Below are 23,097 nucleotides of genomic sequence, written 5' to 3'. Positions count from 1 at the left end.
AAAAAAAAAAAAGAGTCATCTTCCTCCCTTCTTTAATACAAGTATTTTATTCTGAGGTCTAACAATTGATGCAGTTTTCTTGTGATGCTCAGAATTTGTTTACTCTGTTAGTGAGACTGGGATTACTTAATTCTATTGTGTGATAAATAGATCAATCTCCAGAAAGCCTACACGATCACCCAATTGATGAGGGGTGTCAAGTAGACCTTCTTGATTTGACATCCAGCCCTTTTCCTCTTCCCACTCCCATCTTTCCAAACCACATTTCCCAAAAAGGATGAGAAATGCTAGCTCAATGAATTTATTTTTACATATTCTAAGTTGGGGGGGGGAGGAATCTGGATTATTGACGTTCACCAGAACTACAGTAGACTAGAGTTAGCAGCAAGAACTGCTCATCATCACAGTTTTCATTTTGGAAGCAATTTGCCTACAATTAGTAAGTTGATAAATACCAACAAAAATGGGTGATAAAATGAACAATTCTTGTGCTGAGAGACATTTGACTCTACATTGCATTTTGCATTTTTGTATATGCAGCATTACATTTTGTTACAAAGAGCAACAACTTTAGTGGCAGCTGAAGTGCTTTAATCTGTCTTCTAAAGAAAAGCAGACATACATCTTAATATAACAACTTCTTTTATAAACCATATCTTTTTTTTCAAGGAGTAAGCACATGGATAGATAAGAAAAGAAATTAGTCTTTGCTTTATTTTATATAAAATGGTAACAGAAGATAGAGGACTTATTTTGCTAGACAATGAAATGCCACAGGTGTAAAATTAAGTCACCCTGTGACTTAGGGTGATTTGTTCATTGGTGATACTAAATTCACATTTGTTTATAGGTATTTCTGTTTGACGTTTCATATAAAAATGCCTATTTTACTAAATGTTTCCGTTCCACATAAAGTTAGACCGATGGCCATTTTCATTCAAGTCAAACAAGGAAGTGCTTCTGGTGTACTAGAAAGCAAAAAGCACGCTTCATTCTGCTTCATTCTGCTTCATTCTGCTTCATTCTGCTTCATTCTGCTTCATTCTGCTTCATAGAAAGGCAGACTCTATCTGTAAGACCCAATGTATTTGTATACCTGAAATGTTTTACCGAACAATGGATTTTGTAAGTGTCTAAACCATAATAGGTACATTATACATAATGAATAAAGAAACACAACAGCTTCACCAGTGGTAAACTGAAATTCTGGCTGTTTCATAGTTATCAGAAAACATAACATTCAAAATTCAAACTATAAAATCTGATAGAGCAAAAGAAGTTATCTGAAGAAAGAGTGAGGGGACAAAGAAATTTCTTTGTGTGAATGTGGTTGAGAAAAATACTACATCTTTTTATTGTGTTCTCAATAACTGGTATTTATAGGCATAACTTTAGAAGCATCTTATCTGTACCCACTTTATAGGTAACTTGATTAGCACATGTGAACACCAGAGAATTCACAGTGTCTTCATATGCAGACCGTGTGGTAAATGGATCAAGTCATGTATCAGGAGAAGAAGAAGAAGCTGCAATTCATTATTTTCCTGCAATAAATGCATATAAAATAAAACATTTCAAAGGACCAAGTAGGTTTTTTCATTTATAGTTCCTATCAATAATTTTATACTATGAACAACTTGTTTATTTGAGATATAGTGTATCTTTGGGCAGTAAAAGATTGATGATTATAAAATAAAAAGAAAAACGTTTTGAGGAAGTATATTTGGCAGTTATTTGTGAAGTATACATTCTATCCCATTTATTATTACTATTATTACACATCCTGGTTGAAACTTGGGCTTCAGTTCACTATGCTTGTATTGATGATTTATTTGTAAAATGAAGTCAAAATTAATTTTGTATAAGTAAATTCTTCATAGTATGGTATTTCAGTAAGAAAACAAATATTTTCATATTTAAATTTAATGTTTTAATTCCTTTGAAAACACCTTACCTTTACCTGTTTTCCAAGATCAAGAACAATATATTTGCAGACAGAGATTAAAAAGGGAAGTGATGCAATCTGGCCAATTCTGTTGCCACTTTATTGCAAATATTATTTAATTTATTATAGGACTGTTTCTTTCAACATATGACTCCTTTTAAGAGATTGCAATATTTTGCAATTACCATACACCTCTCACTGTGGAATGTATCTCTCTTTCTAAATTGAAGTCGCACATAGCGAGCTGCAAGAGCCGTTCTTTGTGCTTGGTTTATTCCCGACGTTTTTTGCAATTCAGAAACAATGCTGACACATGCACGAAATGACAAATAGCATTAGTATAATAAAGGAGTTAAACCAAACCCAAAGCACCATCATAGATGAAATTGTTTTTAAGAAAAATTACTGACCTAAGCACCCTATGAGATGTTATATGTAAAATTTGAAGAAGAAAAAAAGACATTTGGAAGTGAGATGTGCTCTCCTGCGTTATTGCTGACTCGCCATCATGTTTGCTTGAGATGCCTTTGTCAGATGATATTTCATGTCTTTTTGTCAAAGGGGAAGTTCTGAAGCCTTTTTTCTACATCTGGGCAACTGCTGTCAGGGCTAGGACCAACCAAGCCTTTCAGGGCTATAGCAATGTGTCCAAAAAGCTTTTGGTAAAAGCTTTTAAGCATCCCCTCATTTCCATTTTCCAGATCAACACATATGTTTTACCAAAAGAAAAATTCTAACATTTCAGCATAAGTTTCAAATACTAGAACTGTAACTCAGTGACTATAGTGTTGAATAACTCTTGCCCACTCCCATTCGCCTTGAAATGTAATACAACTGTTATGTCATCTTTCTTGGTAAGTGGTGATTTTCTAGAATTTGATGATTTATAAGCCCTTTCTAAAAATGGTTGGCATTTCTAAGTAGATGTTTCTAACACATAGTAAGTCTGTACAGAAGAAGATGGAGTAAAAAGAAGTTTATTTTTCATTTATTTACTTCTTTCAGAGAAGTCAAAAATACATGGTAAAGCTTTTCATATTGGCAACCAAAAACAGGAACAGAAAAAGTTGTAGAACATATACTAATAGAACTATTTTCTGCCCCAATCCAACTATGTGGAGAACTATTCAATGAGGACCCACAGATACTTTTAAGGAGGGTTGTTGTGGAATAAGTGGAACATCTGTTACCCAGGAACCACCACAGCAGCTACACAAGAAAAAGCAGTTCTCTCTTCTATCAGTTGGAACTGGTCTTTATGGAATATTCTTATTAGTATGCTTAGAATAGCATGCAGATCTTAAGCCAAATTAATTATTCTTGGCATTCCCCAAAGAAGAGCCTATAGTCAATTTTTACCAGAGGCAGGGAGCAGGAGAACCCTTCTCTGCACATGTTTTATTACGGTTAGTGATGCGTAATTGTCCTACTGTACGCTGTCCTATTTTACCAGCTATAGTCTGAATTCATTCCCATCCTTTCCTTAAAAGTTTGAAACCCCCTAGTGACAGGAATATTAATGTGGCAACACGGTCATATCTATTTCAGCTCATACATATGCAATGTCTTTGTTTTCAAAGATTCATGTCAGACTTTGCTGAAGTAACATATTCTACTATTTTAGATAATGGCGTGCCAAAGTGATGTCATCAGCCACATTCAGCACTCACTCAAGCAAACAGGAAGAGCAATCCATTCTTTCATGGCTTAACTTCATAGAAACTGTTACTTACCCTTATTCAATGAGAAAATCTTTAAGGGGAAATGGTGTATTTTTTAGAAGAAGATTATGGCAGTCCTATGGATTATTTTTTAATTAACAATGGATGATTTGTGCCCATGCTGCTGTAGCAAACGTTTTGCTGTGAATGAAGTTTAAAAAGACTTACTTTATTTAATTACAGCTAATCACCAGGGTAAAATGTGAACTTTTCTTTGATCTTACACATACTGTGGTAATCCCTATGTTCTGTAATCTTCAGCTCATGTGGTTGAGCTGATGTTGGCCCTGGAGGGCAGGTCCTGCTGCTCCCTCAGGGATAAAAGGGAGCTGCTGGCTGAGGGAAGGACAGAGGGCAGCAGAGACCTGTGTCAGGCAGAAGAGGGCACCAGCAAACTGGCCTACTCCACCCTTAGAGATGGAATCAGAACAGCTGAATTGATGGGCTAACTAGGGTTTTCTTTAGAAAACAAAATTTTCCTGGAAAATGAGTATGTCTAAACCAACTAGTCAAAATGAAATAAATAAATGTCTTACTACACCTCATCATGATTGTATAATTGGCTATTTTCAAAAACACAAAACCCAGGAATCCTCCCAAAATAATTCACGCCATGGAGGAGCAATCATTCAAAGATAAATAATTCCTTTTAAAACTACACAAACTACCTATGAAATTATTACTCTATAATTAAAAAAGAAAACATCATCTAGGCAGAACTGTTTGCTTCACATCTTCAAATCATTCTATTTTGTTTAACAAATTTGGGTTGCTATGAATTCTTTTTTTTTTTTTTTTGAGATGAGCCTCAAGCTATCCCCCTGGGTAGAGTGCTGTGGCATCACAGCTCACAGCAACCTCCAACTCCTGGGCTCAAGTGAGTCTCCTGCCTCAGCCTCCCAAGTAGCTGGGACCACAGGCACCCACCACAATGCCCAGCTATTTTTTGGTTGCAGCTGTCATTGTTGTTTTGGTGGGCCCAGGCTGGATTCGAACCTGCCACCTTAGGTGTATGTGGCTGGTGCCTTAGCCACTTGAGCCACAGGTGGCGAGCCAGTTGCTATGAGTTCTTTTGCTTTGCCAGGACTTAAGCAGATTTAAAGTAGGTTTGTTGTCAAATCAGTGTATGGGGCACTGCCTCACACCCAGTGTTCCATTATCACACAGTAATGAGAAGTCTCTTCCCACCACCCACATAGAAATGCTTAAACACATCCCTTCCCTAGATATTTCCCACTGCTCACACCTGTGTAGTAATTTATACACCACTTTACCCAGAGCTCCCTGCATCCTAGTAGAAAGCATTTAGACTTACAAACTGATTGAGATTGGAGGAAGTTCTCCCCCAAAGTGCAATTCATGTATCTTAAAAACAAACAAACAAACAAACAAGCAAAACACAAAGTAGGAGAAGCAAACATTTGTGGTTAGTTCCTGTGATATGTTAAACATCTGCAGTTCTGCCTCTCTGGAGAGGCAGGGTTGTGCTGAAGTCACATCCTGATAACATCTGCAGATTACTGAGAGCTTTTGCTTTATTCTTCATGGTCGCTGATGAGAGATTCTTTAACATCCCTTCAGTCATCAAGACCCCAGTTATTTCTTTCCTTGTGACAGCCTTAATGGTGGTTTAATTTACATTTGCTAAAATGCCACAACATAGGAAGATATTTTCAGTTTGATGTTTCATCTCTTCCTTTTTTTATCTGGATGCTAGTTTTAGCTTTTCAAATGAATGTCGATTTCAAAATAAATTTTCCACGAAATATATTTTGTCTGATTTTTGAAACACCATGTCTGCAGCAGAAGACTCCCCCCCACCCCCCAAAAAAGTTTCCAACAAGGGATGGCATCTCTCTGCTCCTGCTTGCACTGTAGCAACAGCTACCATTCCATGAAAGGGCCACCTTGTTTAACACCCAGGAACACAGAATGTATAACTACTTTCACGGTAAGGTATTGACAGCATCTGAGCTGCTTTTGCTCCCCTAATGATGCCTATTACAACAGAGCTGAGAAATAGTCAATAAACAGTGGCATTAACATATGTGGAAAAAGTATTCCTTTAAATTTCCAAGACAATTACCAGTCCCCTAGCCTGTTGCAGGAGGACTTTTGAGAGCCTAGAGGTTTTGAAAAAATGAGACCATGAAAAATAACATAGGATATTTATGTAAATAAGCTTAGTATATCTGAAAGCATTATTTATACTATTGAATATGTCTTTCTCTCTTGCTTGATGTAGCCAGCTAGTGGTCAGCGGCAACATATAAGGCTACTTTAAGAAAACCTATAAAAGGTGAATTTCAAAAATATTAATTGGCTTTAAAGATTAATTTTCTTGACCAATTTAGATTTTCCTCTTCCCACCTGGGATTCATAAAGTTGAGTAAGATGTTTCACTTACTTTCTTTTTAAAAGTTGAGGTTATTAAAACATATTATTTTCATTTTGAAATATTTGGAGATATTTTATATATTCTATTCATTTCTAATTAATCTGTTATGGTTAAAGAATACACTAAGAACAATTTCCTTTTCTTTTTTAAATTTATTCAGACATTTTTTTGGTCTATCCTATTGTCTATCTTGGTGAATTTTCTATACACTTGAAAAAAATTGGTGTTTTGCAGTGTTGAATAAAATGTTCTATAAATGTTATTTAGGCCAGATGTATCAGCAGTATTGTTAAAATTTTCTATATCTATATTGATATCTTTTGTCTGGATGTTCTATCAATTTCTGAGAACAGAGTGTTAAAAATACCCAACTATGATTGTGGATTTGATGGTACTTTGTGAATTTTGAAACATTTTTATTAGGCACATAATTTGAGATATGTCTTCCTGATGAATTGACCCTTTTATCATTATGAAATGCCCTGTATTTCTGGCAATGCTCCTGTCTTGATGTCTATTTTGTCTGATATCTATTTTGTCTGATATCACTACAACTGTAACAGCTAAGAAACACAGATTTTTTTTAAGTGTCTGGCTACATTTGTGGGTCAAACATTTAAGAGTGAGTCCAGCTTACCTGTCAGTTTGCATTCCCATAAATATCAACCTCAGGAGAGAGTTTATCATTTCTCAGGGATAAGCCACAGCCTTCTGAAACAGGATCAACTAGGAAAAGAGAAATTAAACTAAATGAAAAAAATAAGATATAACACCAAATGAATCAGCATATAATCCTTATTACTTAGGAAATCCATATTTGTGATTTGTATAAGTATTTGAATATTTACTGATATTTCAAACTCAATTATGAGTTCTAATGGATTGAGTAGTATCTTCCCAAAATTCATGTCCACCCAGAATGTGACCTTATTCAGAAATAGAGTTTTGTAGAGATAATTATGTTAAAATGCGGCCACACTGGATTAGAATGAACCCTAAATTCAATGACTGGTACCCTTGTAAGACAGATACAAACAGATCTGCATAGACAAGAAGCCCAGTGTAGATAAAAACGGAGATTGGAGTTACTCAGCCACAAGCCAAGAACAGTAAGGATTCTTGGAAGCCATCAGAAGTTTGAAGAAAGGCAAGGAAGAATTCTATCCTAGACATTCAGATGTATCATGTCTCTTCTAACACCTTGATTTTGGACATCTGACCTCCAGAACTGTGAAAGAAAAAATGCCTGTTGTTTTACACCTCCCATTTGTTATAATTTATTACAGCAGCCTCATGAGCTCTCTGAAAACTATCAGAGTTGTCTCAATTAACAAATATTCGATTGTATTAGTTGTTCTGTCATAACAAAATACCATAGGCTGGATGACATAAATGACAGGAATTCATGTCTTAGAGTTCTGGAGGCTGGCAAGTCCAAGATTAAGGTGCAAGCCAATCCATTTCTCTGGGGAGGTTTCTCTTCCTGCCTTCTCCCCTCTGTGCCTTCACATGGTAGAGAGAGGAGACTGTTCTCTTCCCTTCTTCTCATAGGGACGCTAAGTCCATCATGGGGCTGGACTCATGACCTCGTCTAAACTTAAGTACTTCCCAAATGCCTCACTTACAAATACTACTACACTAGGACTTAGGGATTCAACATATGAAGGAAACAATTCAGTTCATAACCTCTATTAATATAATTATTTGCAGGAAAGTTTCAGAGTTAAGTTAGAAAAAAGAAACCTTCATGTACCATGTGAACCTATTCTGGTGAGGCCCATCCCACTCATTGCACCTGCCAGGCTGTAAGTGTCACATGGGGCAAACTTGACCTGGCACACTCTGTCTACTTTCTCACAGCTGGAGATTGGCAGGGTTTATGTTAAGTGCCAATTTTTTTTTTTTTTTTTGGAGGTATAGAATGTAAAAGCTTTCAACTAGGTTGAGAAGGAGAAAGATTTCAATATATTTCATAACAAATGACCAAACATACACTAGAACCAGATTTTCTCTACCCTCTTACTTTAAACATTTTTATTGCTTCTGAACTCACATAGAGCAAATTTTTATTTTTTTTTAATTACTATACAATCTTTTCATGTTCTTATAGGTTGGCCAGAGAAGCATATTATTTAATATATATCAGGTGACCTTGATAAATCTAGGGAAAACAGTATAGACTGCAATACCAATACAATGCAAGTCAATTCTGGCAATCTCCTAATTCACTGTAGAGAAAAATCTCTCTGGAATAGATTACCATGGTGATGCCTTCAGAACATGTGGAAAACAAATTCCTAGACCTCAGAAGGGACCACCTCAGACAAGTTCCCCAACTTCTAGGAAACTTTGGCACTTTGTAGGAATTTGAGGGACACAGATTTCCAGACATAGCTTTTCCTTATCAATTTGTAATCATAATTGAAGAGAAATATAAAGCAGGATTTGCCCCCACTAATGCAGCAGTGTATTGATTGCTGATGTTCAACATGGCATAATCCCCTGATGATCCCCCAAAGTGAAGAGCCTCCTGCTGTTTCCTTTCAAATGCACTTTCTGTTATCAAATAAAGCTGCAGTCCCCAGCCCCCAGCCCGCAGGCCACTGACAGGTTCTAGCGGTTAGGAACCAGGTCACGCAGCAGAAGGTGAGTGGTGGGCAAGCAAAGCTTCGTCTGTACTTACAGCTGTTCCCTATTGCTGCCACGTCTTTCTTCTCTATGGCCGAGGAGTATTTTGAGGTGTGTGCATATCCATGTTCTCTTTATCCACTTGTCACTTAGGTTGTTTCCACAGTCTTTGAGATTGCGCTGTGTTATAGTACACGTGAATGCAGGTGACTTTTTGATTCATTTTCTTCTCCTTTGAGTAGTTACCCAGTACTGGGATTGCTAGACTGAATGGTAGGCCTCCTTTTAGTTCTTTAAGAAATCTCCATCCCATTTTCCATAGACATTGTACTAACTTACATTCCCAAAACAATGTATAGGTGTTCCCTTTTCACTGACCCCATGCCAACATCAATTATTTTTTGACTTTTTAATAAGGTATTTTGCAGGGGATGAAAGGTATGTCTCTGTGGTTTTAATTTGCATTTTGCTGATGATTAGTGGTGTTGAATGTCTCTTTATATGTTTGCTGGCCATTTGTATATCTTCTTTTGAAAAGTGTTCACATCTTCTGCCTACTTTTTAACTAGGCTATTATTTTTCACTCTTGCTGATTTGTTTGAATTTCTCGTGGATTCTGGGTATTCACCTTCTGTATAATTTGTGATTTTTCCCCATTCTATAGATTGTCTATTTATTTTGTTCATAATTTCTTTTTCTGTGCAGAAACTTTTTAGCTTCATTAGGTCCCACTTATTTATGTTTGCTTTTGTTATATTTGCTTTGGGGGTCTTAGTCATAAGTCCTCTGCCAATACCAATGTCCAGAAGCATTTTTCCTAAGTTTCATTCTAGAATTTTTATGATGTAAGGTAACATATTTAAGTCTTTAATACACCTTGAGTTAATTTGTGTGTGTGGTGAGAGACAGAGACACAGTTTCACTCTTCTGTGTGTGACTCTCCAATTTTCCTGGCACCATTTACTGAATACAGTGTCCTCTCCCAAGTGTATGTTTTTGCCTACTTTGTTGATTTTTTGGTTTTATTTCATTCTGCTCTAATCTTTGTTATTTCCTATCTTTTGCTAGATTTGAGTTTGGTGTATTCTTGTTTTTCTAATTCCCTGACGTATAGCATTAGGCTGTTAATTTGAGATCTTTCTGTCTTTTTGATGTAGGCATTTATTGCTATGAACTACATTCTTAGCACTGCTTTTGCTGTATCTGAAATGTGTTGATACTTATGTCACCATTATTATTTAATTCAAATTATTTTTATTTTCCATCTGCATTGACTCAAAGATCATTTAGCAGCAGATTATTTAATTTCTATGTACCTTTATAGTTTTGAGAGTTCCTCTTGGAATTGATTTCTAGTTTCATTCCAATGTGGTCTAAGAAGACCCATGGCATGACATTGATTTTTCTTTTTAATTTGCTGAGATTTGATTCATGGCTCAACATACAGTCTATCTAGAAAATGTTCCTTGTGCTGACGTGAAGAATGTGCATTCTGCAGTTTGTGGGTAGAATGACCTACAAATTTGTCTGTTAGATCCGTTCGTTCTAGACCTTATTGAAGAACGTTGTTTCTTTGTTGATTTTTCATCTCAGTGATCTGTCTAGTCTGGCCGGTGGAGTAGTGAAGTTCCCTACCACTACAACACTGCTATTCTTTTTATTGCTTGTGTTTAGTAGTATTTGTTTTACAAATCTTCAGGCTCTGGTGTTTGGTGCCAATATGTGGTATATTTAGGATTTCTGTATCTTCCTGTTGAATTGATGTCTTTATCATTACAAAGACAAAATTTATAAAATTTATAAAACTCAAAATTCAAGATGACGGTTTTTGAATTTTGTTTTACTGTTATTGACTTAAAGTCTGCTTTAGCTGATAGAATAATAGCTACTCCTACTCATTTTTTATTTTCATTTATGTGGAATATCTTTTTCTATTTCTTTCCCTTGGGTCAATGAGACTCTTACAAGTTAAATGGGTTTCTGGGAAACAATAGATCTTTCTTTGTTTGTTTTTTAAATCCATTCTGTTAATGTATATCTTTTGAGTGGAGGATATAGACTGCTTGCACTCAACATTAGTATTGACAAATGAGATACTGCTGCAGTCATGTTGATTGTTACCTAGTAATCTTTCTTGAGTTACTGTTTTTAAGGTTGTATGTTTTTACTTTTGAGTGTTTTTATAGTGGTGAGTATTGACTATTTTTCCAGTGTTTAGAGCACCTTTGAGCATTTCTTGTAGGCTACATCTAGTGTTGACAAATTTCTTCAGTGTTTGTTTGTCTGGAAAATATTTTATTTCTCTTTTATTTATGAAACTTGGTTTTGCAGGATACAAAATTCTTGGCTGACAGTTATTTTTTTAAATGAATACTGAAGACAGGGCCTTTTTGGTCTGGAAGTTTTCTGTTGAGAAGTCTGCTCATAGTGAGATGGAGTTTCCTTTGTCAGGTACTTGACGCTTTCATCTCACACTTGTAGGATTTTCTCCTTCACTTGGCTCTGGCCAGACGGATGACTGTGTGCCTGGGTGATGTCCTGTTTACAATGAATTTTCCAGGAGTTTGATGATGTTCTTGTCCCTGAAAGTCTCAATCTCTAGCAACACCAGGAAAGTTTTCCTCTATTATTTTCTCAAGTATGTTTCTCATGCCTTTTTTTTTTCTTCTTCTTCATGGATAATTATGATTCTTATGTTGGGGCATTTTACATATTTCTCAAAGACTTTGTTCATTTTTCTTGATTACTTTTTCTTTATTTTTGACTGACCAGTTTAATTCAAAAGCCTTGTATTCATGCTCTGAAATCCTTTCTTCTGCTTGGTCTCGTCGGCTTTTAAGACTTTCCACTGTATCTTGAAATTCCCTAAATTAGTAATCCCAGGTATACTTTTAAAAATATCTATCTTGTTACTGAACTTTCTACTTTCATCCTAATTTTTTTCTTTTTTTCCCCTCTGTGTTGGTTTTCAACTTTCTCACCAATTCCATTGAGTTTTCATGTGATTCATATTTTGAATTCCATATCTGTGTTTTCAAAAATTCCTTTTTATGGAGTCCATTGATGGAGAACTAGTGTGATCCTTTGGGGATATTGAATCATCTTGCTTTTTCATATTGCCAGAGTTCTTAGGCTGCTTCCTTCTCATCTGAAACTTCTTCCTTCAGTTAAAGCAAATGGCTTTGTGGTTTACTTGTTCTCCTCTTGTGTAAGGTGACCAGATTTTAACATTGGTAAAGCGGGACACCATTGACTGGAGGAGGGGAGAGGTTCTTAATTATAAATTTGGTCTATACGGAGCAACAAAAATTTTCATAGAACAGAAAAATAGTATTGTAATGTATTTTTTTAAATTTCAACATAAGTACAATTTATAAATATAATACATTAAAAAATTATGTATAGTATTATTTTATTCTTTGGCATGTTTCTCATTGAATGAATTTTTTTGAGTAGATTGCTGTCATTGTTTAAATGGTCATGAAATTTTTCACAATAATTTGTTAAATTATATTTCACACATAAAATGGCTTTCAAAGTTTCAACACTTAATTGTGATTTTTCTGATGTCCACACTTTATTTACCACAGAAAAAACACGTTCAGTCACAGCATTAGTTCCTAGTAAGGACAGCACGTATCCCACAATTTCTAGTGCATTATTGTATGGAACATGGTTTGTTTCAAAATGATGAAATATTTCTAACCATTTTTTCTCTATTGTGATTTTTGCTGATGCCCAAGATTTAACCTTTTCCTTATCAATATATTTTTTTAATAATGATACCTCATAAGTTGTAAGTGTCACTTTCAAGGCCGTTGCTAGACTTTTTGCCGCCACTATAAAATATAAATAATACAAGTACTGGCTGCTAAATTCATGAAATAAGTAAATAACTTACCGAAATTATCTGAATAGCTGATTTGTTGGCATCACTTGTCTAACTAGCACTAGCACGCAGTATGATGTGTATTGTCTGAGAGGCAGTTACAAAATGTTTTCATGGTTGCCAATGCAAAAAATTGCCATTGTTCATTAAGTCCAAGTAATGGTGGTTGAATTCTAACAACTGATCAACAATGCAAACTTTGATAAGCAGTTCTCAATAATCAGTTCTCAACAATTATTTGTTATTATTAAAGTTTAACATTATAAAATTCACAAAAATAATATAAAACTCATATCCTGGCAAAATAGCCACATGGCAGCTGAAAACTGTATATTCCCTTCCCGTTCTCCCGCTGTTCCGTAGCTTGTCATGCATTCTTTCCCCAAATCAGTACTTTTTAAAAACACTGCAGGATGCAGGACAAATTATTAAAAAGCGAGACTGTTCCACCAAAAGTGGGACGTCTGGTCACCTTACCTTGTGGGACCCTGCTACTAAGTGTAAAGAGGGAAGAGTGCAGTGCTCTTTATCTCGTGCAGGTCGGTATCCACTGGGATGTTGCTGGTAATTTGGGTCAGCTGGACTTCAGGTGCCAGGAAGAGTGTTCAGATGCCAGCAGTTGTGGAATACATTATGTAATATCCAGTTCCTAGGCCCTGGATGATATGCTTGAGTCCTGGTGGAATCTAACTGAAGTAGGCTGGCATATTTGCCTGTAAGCCTCCCCAACTTCAAGTGCTGTAATAGTGAAAGGTGGGTGATCTCTTGTTCTGAATGAATGTTTAGGCAGGAGAAGAAAAGATACACTGTGAGCCCCTCTTGACAAGATTAGCAGAAGCAGACAGCTGTAGGACCCACCAGCCACTCACATCTCTCATTCTCAGCAGTACCAGCAGTCCCTGTCCTTCAGGGACACAATAGCACAAGATTCTCAGCTCCTAGACTGGCCCAGCTGCTGCAAAAGTAGTGGTGGCATTTCAACCTTCTGTGTGCAAGGCTACCAGACTAGCTGTAGGGTTTGGCTGAAATGCTTTAGTGGAGAAGGTCTCGCTATGCCAGAGACTTGCCTCCAGGGCAAGTATTCTTCTCCCCAAAGAAACAGGCAGCTAAGGAGAAGACTGCTAGTCTCAGGGAGTGTAATCGCTTTTCTCCTTGGGACACACAAAAGAACTCACTGTGGCTTTATATAGGTCACATGAAGCTTTATGGAAGCCTGAATGTGATGGCTGTTCTTTCAGAGATGGGGAAGCTGCTTCTCAGTTCCCTGGATTAATAATTCCTTGTGGGACCTCACCAGTCCTGAGTGGTAAGCAGCAGCTGCCTCTGCAGCAATGAGCAGAGGAGGAGGAGGAGGCCTCCAATTTTGGGGCTGGTTCCCCAGTCTCCTTTATCCTGAGTGTAGAGATAAGCACCCATGCTCAAAAATGGCAGTTCGCTTCAGTGTGCTTCTCCAAGAGAATGATTCTGGGAAAGAGTTCTTCAAAGATCGAGCTTCTGCACCTGCCTATAGATATGCAGAAATATTCAGAAAAGACCCTCGAAAAAAGAGATCTGGAGAGTCAGACAGGGGTTGCAGCTGGAAGCTGAAACACATGGCCTCGAGCATTAGGTTCTGTTCTCTGTCTTCTTCCTTCATTAACATTATAATCTCTAGTTTTGGTTTGGGCCAGCAAGAACAGACAGTCAGTCTCCTTTATGTTTTTACTCTAAACAAAATCAATTGTATATGTGTTCCTCAGCCTTCACACTGAATTGCAATCTTAATGGTAGCTTCCTAATGTTACTTCACTTCTTTGTATCTGTGTTAAATTCTTACTGAATGTTTTAAAGTATATAAGATAATCGGTAAAGTCAGGCCTGGTCGCTGACCTGAGCGAGTCTCGACCTCCCTTCAAATCAATCATCTCATCTGCAGTTCCTTTTCCCTGTGTCTCTGATCAGAGGCTCCAAGAACACTTTCACCTGAGAGGCTCTCTGGCATTCTGTACTCTACTTTCAGCTGGAAACAGCCTGCCCTGAACGCCCAAGTTCTAGGAGATCCACAGTTTGCCTAGAACTACTGGTCTCCCAAGGCTGACACAGTTGAATTGGGTGCTGGGGAACATTGCTTGTGGATCCAGCAATATAGAGACCCACAGGCAAAGACTACTAGGTTGGGACAGGTGCAAAAGTACTGTCTGTCCATGAAGGAAGACATAAGCCACATTGTGCACAATCTGGGCAGAGTGATTCAAGTACTATGCTGGGAGTGTGCCTGTGCCTTCCCTTCGAGCTAAGACCAGCCATTTGTAACATACTTGTGCACTGGAGCAGAAACTTTAGGCAGGAGAAGAAAAGCCCATCTCTTCCTAGGCTGCTTCTGCTTTGGCGGTAGGAACACTCTCCTACCCAGATGCTTCTCTGCACTTGTGTCTCCACACAAGTGGGGTAAGGGGTGTGGATAGCTTCAGATCATAAGCCTGGGGCTCTCTTATCTAGGAAAGTGTCCACTCACCTTCCTCTGTCCTAAAGAGTATTCATGGCCCTTGCCAGTCCCATTAGGGCAGCATGTCCTGCAGGTCAGAACTCTGGGAACCCTACTGCTCTCCTATATCTTCCTATTCCTTTGCAATTGTCACAGTCCAAGCAGATGCTGTGACTTCTCCAGCATGATAGAGGCACCCAGTGCATGCACAGGCAATATGACACCACCATCTCAGCTTGGGTCTGTGGTGGGGGGAAGAGACTTTATGCAGCCCCAGCTTGATGCTCTGCCCTAAAGAACCTCTGGTTTTGCTGATGGCAGCAGTGCTTGGATTTAACAGGTTAGACGGGCTTTCAGACAGACTGGGAGCTGCAAGACTGCCGTAGCTGTGAGGGGAAAAATAGTAAACTCTCCACCTACTCTTTCCACTGGACTTCAAATCCCTTAGGAGTTGATCTCTACCAAAATCTCACTCCTTCTTGTTTTGCCTTGCAACATCTGTCTGCAGAATTCTGTGTTCATGGTAAGGGTACTTCTGGCACCTTTCCCTCAGTAATTCACTTAGGCTTTGCTTTCTTTTCTTTTTTTAAAATTTCAGATTAATATGAAAATACAAATGTTTAGGCTTCATTGTTTTCATTTCTAAGGCAAAGTTCAAGTTGTAGTTGAGCCCTTTGCCCAGGGGACGTGCTGAACACTCTCACATTGTACACATTACGTGAGATCCTGCTACATCACATGATCACATTACATGAGATTCCTCCTCCCCCTCCCACCTTGCTAGATTATACTTGTGTTTTTTCTTCATATGGGCATGTAATTGTTTATTTATAGGTTTTATTTTAGTACTGAGTACATTAAATACTTTTTTTTTCTATTCTTGAGATACTTTACTAAGAAGAATGTGTTTCAACTCCATCCAGGTAAACACAAAAGCTGTAAAGTCTCCATCTTTTCTTATGGCTGAATAGTACTCCATGCTATACATATACCACAGTTTGTTAATCCATTTATGGGTTGATGGGCACTTGGGTTGCTTCCAAGTCTTAGCAATTGTGAACTGAACTGTAATAAACATTCTGGTACAAATGTCCTTATAGTAAAATGATTTTATTTTCTTTACTGGATAAAAGATTTAAATTTAAGACACAAAACAATACAAATTCTACTAGAAGAAAGTATGGGGAAAACTCTTGACAAATTTGGCCGGGGAAAAGGTTTTTTGAAGAAGACTCTCTTGCAATTTCAGCAACACAAAAATAGATAAATGGGACATGATCAAGCTAAAAAGCTTCTGCAGAGCTAAGGGTACCACAACTAAAGCAAACAGCCTTCAGAATGGGAGAAGATATTTGCATGCCATGAATCTAACAAGATTCATAGAATTAGGCTATGCTTTTTTATCTGAAACTTTTTCTGCTTTTGCGAGATGATCTGGTGAGCAATGTCTCTAGTCAATCTCTTGCCTCCTCCCCCAATAAAGTTCTTTTTGACATTTTCTCTTCACCAGGCTTCTTCAACCACATAGTTTTTCAATTCTCTCCCTGCTTTACTAGCCACTTCTAACATCCTCTCTACATATCCTTTTCTCCTTTCTCTGTGGTTTTTTTAAAGGCTATTTTCTTTCTTTTATCATTTTTACAATGACTGAGGACATGCAGATGACTCTCAAATCTGTACCTCTCTAGATGTTAATACTTTACTCTCCTCTACTGAACATATCCCACTAGAACCCTCAATAATCAGTAAATTAACTCTTATTTCTCATTAGTTTTTTCTTCTTATGCTTTATATTTCTCCAAACTATATATATATATCTCAACAGGCCTCAAAACCTCATTCACCCCTGAATCATTACTCGTCCCCTCACATTTAATCAGCTTTCACATCCTGTAACATCACTCTAAATATTTTTGAAAGTATCCTTTCCTTCCCATTTCTATTGGTAAGGTCATATTACAGCAGTGTGCTGGTAAATGTTTAACTGCAACTATGCCCCTGTGTATATGAATGCATATATTCATTATTGTTTTATTATCCAGATTGAGATCCCTATATGGTGGCTATTATATTATTTTATTGATATAAAGAATGTATAGCTTACAATTTTAAAATTATGATAAAATATATAATAAAATAAATATATCATATTGTTTAATATAAACTCTATAGATCAAATTGATTCTTACATAATGATTTTTTGATTTTTGCCAAATTCTTATAGCAAATTAATCTATAGTTGCAATTGATGAACCAATGCAGTTCTGACATAAGTTGTATAAAACTAAAGATGTATATTTTCTAGGCTAAAATTTCATTTACTCAATAAGGATATGAGCAACATGTACATAATAATTTTTAACATTAGAATGTTATTTCCTAATTGGTTATTCTGCTCATAATGGAATGGCTATAAACAAACAGTTTAGTCTGCATGATTATAATTTTATTCACTTCTTTCTTACATCTAGACTATCAACAAAACAATAAATCAAGTCATGATTGTAGCATTTGCCAATTGAAATAGTGTAAATATTGCCATCATAACCAATTTCAAGCTACCATCATTGTGTTATTAACACTGAGTTGGAAGAAATATGCAGCAGAGCACCGTCTCGTGTCGTTTCCACTGTACAGACACATGGAACCACAAGCACATAGATGGCACAATTATAGTAAAATAATTATAAAGTGAGTAGTTGGGGTATTACCTTTATTTTTATATAAACTATATAATTGTAGGTTTACATAATTTAATTTCTAATAATGGTCCTATGTAAAAACTGACATAAAATCCCTTGAAACTTAAAAGCTGGCTTTCAGGAACCCAGTCCAAGCCTGCTCTAGGACAATACTGCTTACAGTTCACCTGGCCTCTGCAATAATTTCCTAACCTCAGTCACCTTTTTCCCATCTATGCAAACATCTCACACAGTTTTCAGACTATGTGTAGAATATTCCATTATTAAGAAAATAAAGTCTAGACTTTAGCTAGATCTCCTGAGCCAAGGAGTTTGAAGTTGCTGGGAGATAGGCTTACGCCACCGCTAAAAAAAAAAAAATAATAATAATAAATAAATAAACAAAAGAAAGGAAAGAATCTAGATCTTCTGCTTATTTCTCTTCAACTTCATGTCATTCACCCCCTCCACACTCATATTCTGTTTCTAAAATACTGTCTATATTCTTATTTTCTACTTTTTGCCTGAGATTTCTTTTCAAATCCTATACATATCAACAGATTAATTTTAAAAATAAAATTTTATGTGAATGATTCCCTCTTTCTCCCTAACTGGAAATAATTTATCACTTTACTTCTTCAATTATACATAACAATTTATCTGTACCACATCATAACATTCATTTTTTTACCTTTTATTCAAGACATTTTTATTTCATGTCTCTGATGTGTGAGGAAATATTTTCAGTACTGAGAGTATACATGTGGAAGGAAAGACAGAGTTTGTGTTCTGATGAAACTCAGTTTAGAGGGGAAGATAGAAAATTCACAATTATAAGTGCTGTAGCAGAGGCTGTACCTTGTGCTAAAAGAGCCAATCAGAGATAAAGGAAAATATATATACAGAGGCTGAGTAAATTTCAATGGCTCATGTCCTGAAGGAAGATAATGTATTTGATCCATAGCAACAGCAGGAGTGAAGGATCCCTGGAGGAGAGAAAAGAAATAAGCTATGGAGGGTAGGCTGAAACCTTCCATGACAGGAAGCTCAACTTCAGTCTGCAGGAAATTGAGAATTTTCAAAGGATTTTAAGGAACTATCACTTTGACAGAGTATGGAGGATATATTGAAAGGATGAAAGGCTGTGCATGAAGATACCAGACAGAAGTCTTTTGAAGTGATTTCAGAGAGAAATTCTAAAGCACTGAGCTCCAGGGGTAACAGACATGTTGGAACTTAGCTCCTCAAGATCACTTAGTGACTAGGTTTTCAGTGAGGAAGAAGAGTCCACCAAGTCTGTCTTGGCTCAACATATGGGCAGTGATGCCTACTTTCTAAACAGGTAGAATACTCAGATAATTAAATAGCCAAATAAAGACAGATTTGAGAGTTGAAAATCATGCTAAACATAATGAAATTTATAGAATTTTAAAATTAGTTTACATTCACTAATAACTTGTTTTTATTTTATTGGTGACATGAAATAGCTCTATTCAAAAATAAATTTCAAAAATAAAATCATTGGGTGACACCTTGGTTCAAGGAGTAGGACCCCATTCAGCTGACGGAGGTGTCAGGTTCAAACCCAGCCCGCCCCCCCCCCAAAGGAAGCCTGTTTTTCTCTGTATGACATTGGAGGACATTAAAAATATAAAATAAAATCATTTCTAAAAACCCATCGCTTATCATATTTTGCCATGTATAATGCACACTTCTTGCCCACATTTTTGAGGGAAAAACAAGGACGTGCATATACTTGGGTAGTATGACTTCCAGGCCAGGTCCACCAGGCGGACAGGATTCCAGTCCAGGAGGATCCAGGATCTGGCGAGAGTAAGCTGGGGCGCCCTCTGCCGAGTGCCACGATTAGGAGAGGGAGACTTGAGGCAGGTGGGACTAGAGCCGGTAGAGGACCAGGACCAGGTCCCGCAAGTGGAGAGGACCAGGACATGAGTGCACAGGCCCCAGGAACCTGACTGTCTGCGAGGCTGAGCAGCCTAAGAAGCTCCCACCCTGCAGGCCACGTGCATGGCCATCTCACCAAAGGCCCCCAACGTGGCCAGGAGCAGGGCTCCTGGGAGAGAGGGGAGAGGCATCCTTTACAGGGAGCTGCAGTGCCTGCTGCTGGATGCAGTGCCATGCAGGTTTGCCAAGGGAGTGACTCCCAGCCTAGAGTCAATCACTTTCTTCAGGGGCATTTTCCTGAAAGTTTGCGCCAAAAACGTGGGTACACATCATGCGTGAGACATTTTATATGGCAAAATACAATATATTTTGAGTTGTAGAATCTATCAGCTTGTTTGGACTTAGCTATGAATTATGTGTGCACTATGACCAATCCCAAGTATATTTCTACTCTATAACTTTGTTAGTTTGTTAAGAATATGGTTTTCATTACAATGCTGCACTGCTTAAAAATTTGTTTACTATCACTGCAGAAACAAATAATTTTACCTTCAGTTTTGCCATTTAAAAAAAATTTACAATTTTCATTTCCAGTAATACCATGTGTTTCATCTATAACAAAATGGACTTCCAAAACCTTTCCTTGGATTCCATAAATTGAATGGAAAACAAAATAGAACTGCTTTTAGAATCAATTTTCTATTTGAAGTATTTGATGATGCTGACATAAAATTGACATTTAATTGCTTATGGAATTTTTCTTCTACTAAAAGGTAAAAAAAATAACAGCTATCACTTTATTTTTTATATGTAAAAGAAACTTTGAAATCAAAATATCTGAACTTACTTAGAAGAGTAGTCATCTGATCTAAATGAATTGTGTCATGTTTCAAAAAGTGATCTAGAAACCCACTTGACTACATCTTCTAGTTCTTTTTGGACTCAATTTCCAAAGGAGAAGATCTATTAGCTTTTGTAGTATATATTGATGCTGCTTAGCAAATTTGCCATCATCTATTTACATATGTCCAGTTATGTCCCCTGATGATGACGGATGGCAAATGCCAACATTTTGTGCATGTTATATATTCAATATTAAAATATTTTGAGATGTGGAAGGCCAGATTTAATGCATTCAATAAGTATGTACTTTTGTTCATTTTTTCAATTTAATTTTTTTGCTTAAAAGAGAATATAGTTCAAAATTTACATGTATTACTAAAAATAAAATAATTGAATAGTTATAAATTTGCACCATATAATAAATACCATAATTATTCCAGCAACAGAATTTAAATTACTATATGTGTCTTCCTATTCTGGAAGCCTTTACTAACTGTCTATATTTTGTGTATGCCTAGCTAATAATGTCCCATGTTTCCCATTGGTTACACTGAGTGAGGTTCTTTTTGTACCTTACAAACTTCTGTATGGACCCAGCACAATTGGGTAATACACGGGACATCACCAGGGGTGTCAGTGTGGAGCTCCCCTTCTGGTTACCACTTGATAAAACATGTAGTTACGACCCTTTTGTAACAATGAAAATACATCCTGCATATCAGATATTTACATTATGATTCATAACAGTAGCAAAAATACAGTTATAAAGTAGCAATGAAAATAATTTTATGGTTGGGGGTCACCACAACATAAGGAACTGTGTTAAAGGATCAGCATTAGGAAGGTTGAGAACCACTGGAGGAATGGGTGTTTAGCCATATCGTGTCTGACAAAAAGTTTGGACATAAGGACTAGCCATATTTCTTATTTTATCAGAGTGAGAACTCTGTTGACTGTGTGCACATCTCACATTAGTGGACAAGCCCAGAGTAGAAGCTTGAAGAAAAAAGTGAAGTTCTCCTAAGCCCATCCAAGACTACTTTATAATTAACCTATTAATGATAATTCTTCATTAGAAATAAAACATTGGATGCAAATATGAAACCAGATAGGAAACTAGGCAAACAGTAATTAATTGGAACTGTTTCAGGAACAATATGATGTATAGTCACTCCACTATTAAGTCTTTTTCAATAGACTCAAATTAATTGATCTAGACTCTCAAATTGCCCACTATTTTCAAACTATGTGTGGACATCCATTTAATTAATGTGTAATATCACTGCCAGTTTTTAGATTATAATTTCCAATTCCAACTTCAAAGATGCCCTTTTTTATACCCTCATACTTTTGCTTCTAATGAGAATGAATTTGTCAATATTTACAACAATTTTGCTGAATGTTCAAAAAATATATTTCTTTTTGCATGCAAAAGAGGGAGACTATTGGGAGCATTTCAAATTTTGTAGGGAAGATTATTTCAGTATTGAATATATGAAGTTTGAGATGCATAAGAGCTTATATAGGAAATTGTTAAGTTGAATATATGGATTTGAAGCTCATGAAAGAGCATTATGCTAAAAATACAGATTTGGGAATCATCATTTTTTAAGTTATTAAAACCATAGTAGTAAATAGCATCTTATCAGGGAGAATGAATATGGTAAGATGGTTTAAGTATAGAATTCTGAGAAACTATGTATTATATATAGAGACCCTGTCATTGCAGTGTCCAATTTTAGTTGGAAATAAACACTCTGAGTTATTTTCCAAATCTGCAATAAACATCTCCTTCAGAACTGCTTCCTCCCCTTTAGGATGCCTCCAACTGCCATGTTTTTTACCCACATATTCTCTCTCCTAGCTATGAGAGGTAAGCCAAATCTTATGACTGGACATTAACTTTAAGTCTATTAAGAATAAATACTGGGTGGCTCCTGTGGCTCAAAGGAGTAGGGCACAGGCCCCATATGCCGGAGGTAGTGGGTTCAAACCCAGCACTGGTTAAAAAAAAAAAAGAATAAATATTTACATACAATATTTAAAACTCAATTAAATTCAAGTTGGGAGAAGGAGAAAGAAGGGGAATATGGGGGGGGAACTGGTAAGTGCTAATCTCTCACAGGCACAGTGTAAGGGCATATGACACACCTCCCTGGTGAGGGGCACAACTACAACAGGGACCTTCCCTGACAAATGCAAACAATATAATCTAATGGTTTATAACCTCATATTAATCTCAATTTTTTAAGTACTTAATTTTTATGTAGAAAAAAATAAAAGTATTTGGCTTTTTTAGTTCTTTTCCAAATAATTTTTATATTACAGAAGATAAGTAAATAATGTTTCTAATTATTTTATGCTTTAGGTAATTATGCATTTTATTCACATAAAATTTCTTTTTACTGCAGAAGGTAAAAACTTTGAGTCTATTAGAATTACATACAGTTAAGAAGTGTAAATGGATTATAATATTCAGACTCAAAGATGTAGAGCAGCCATGCTCTCTGTTAAGTGAGCAGAGAGAACACAAATTCAAAGACATAAAAACTGACCACTTTCTGGGTTTCCTGTGGCAGACTTTTCTGTTCCTGGTTCAGCCCTTAATTCATTCTGCAAGTGT

Source organism: Otolemur garnettii, unplaced genomic scaffold (assembly GCF_000181295.1).
Source record: "Otolemur garnettii isolate 467f Iridium unplaced genomic scaffold, OtoGar3 scaffold00244, whole genome shotgun sequence".
Classification (NCBI taxonomy): domain Eukaryota; kingdom Metazoa; phylum Chordata; class Mammalia; order Primates; family Galagidae; genus Otolemur; species Otolemur garnettii.
This window is presented reverse-complemented; position numbering follows the sequence as displayed.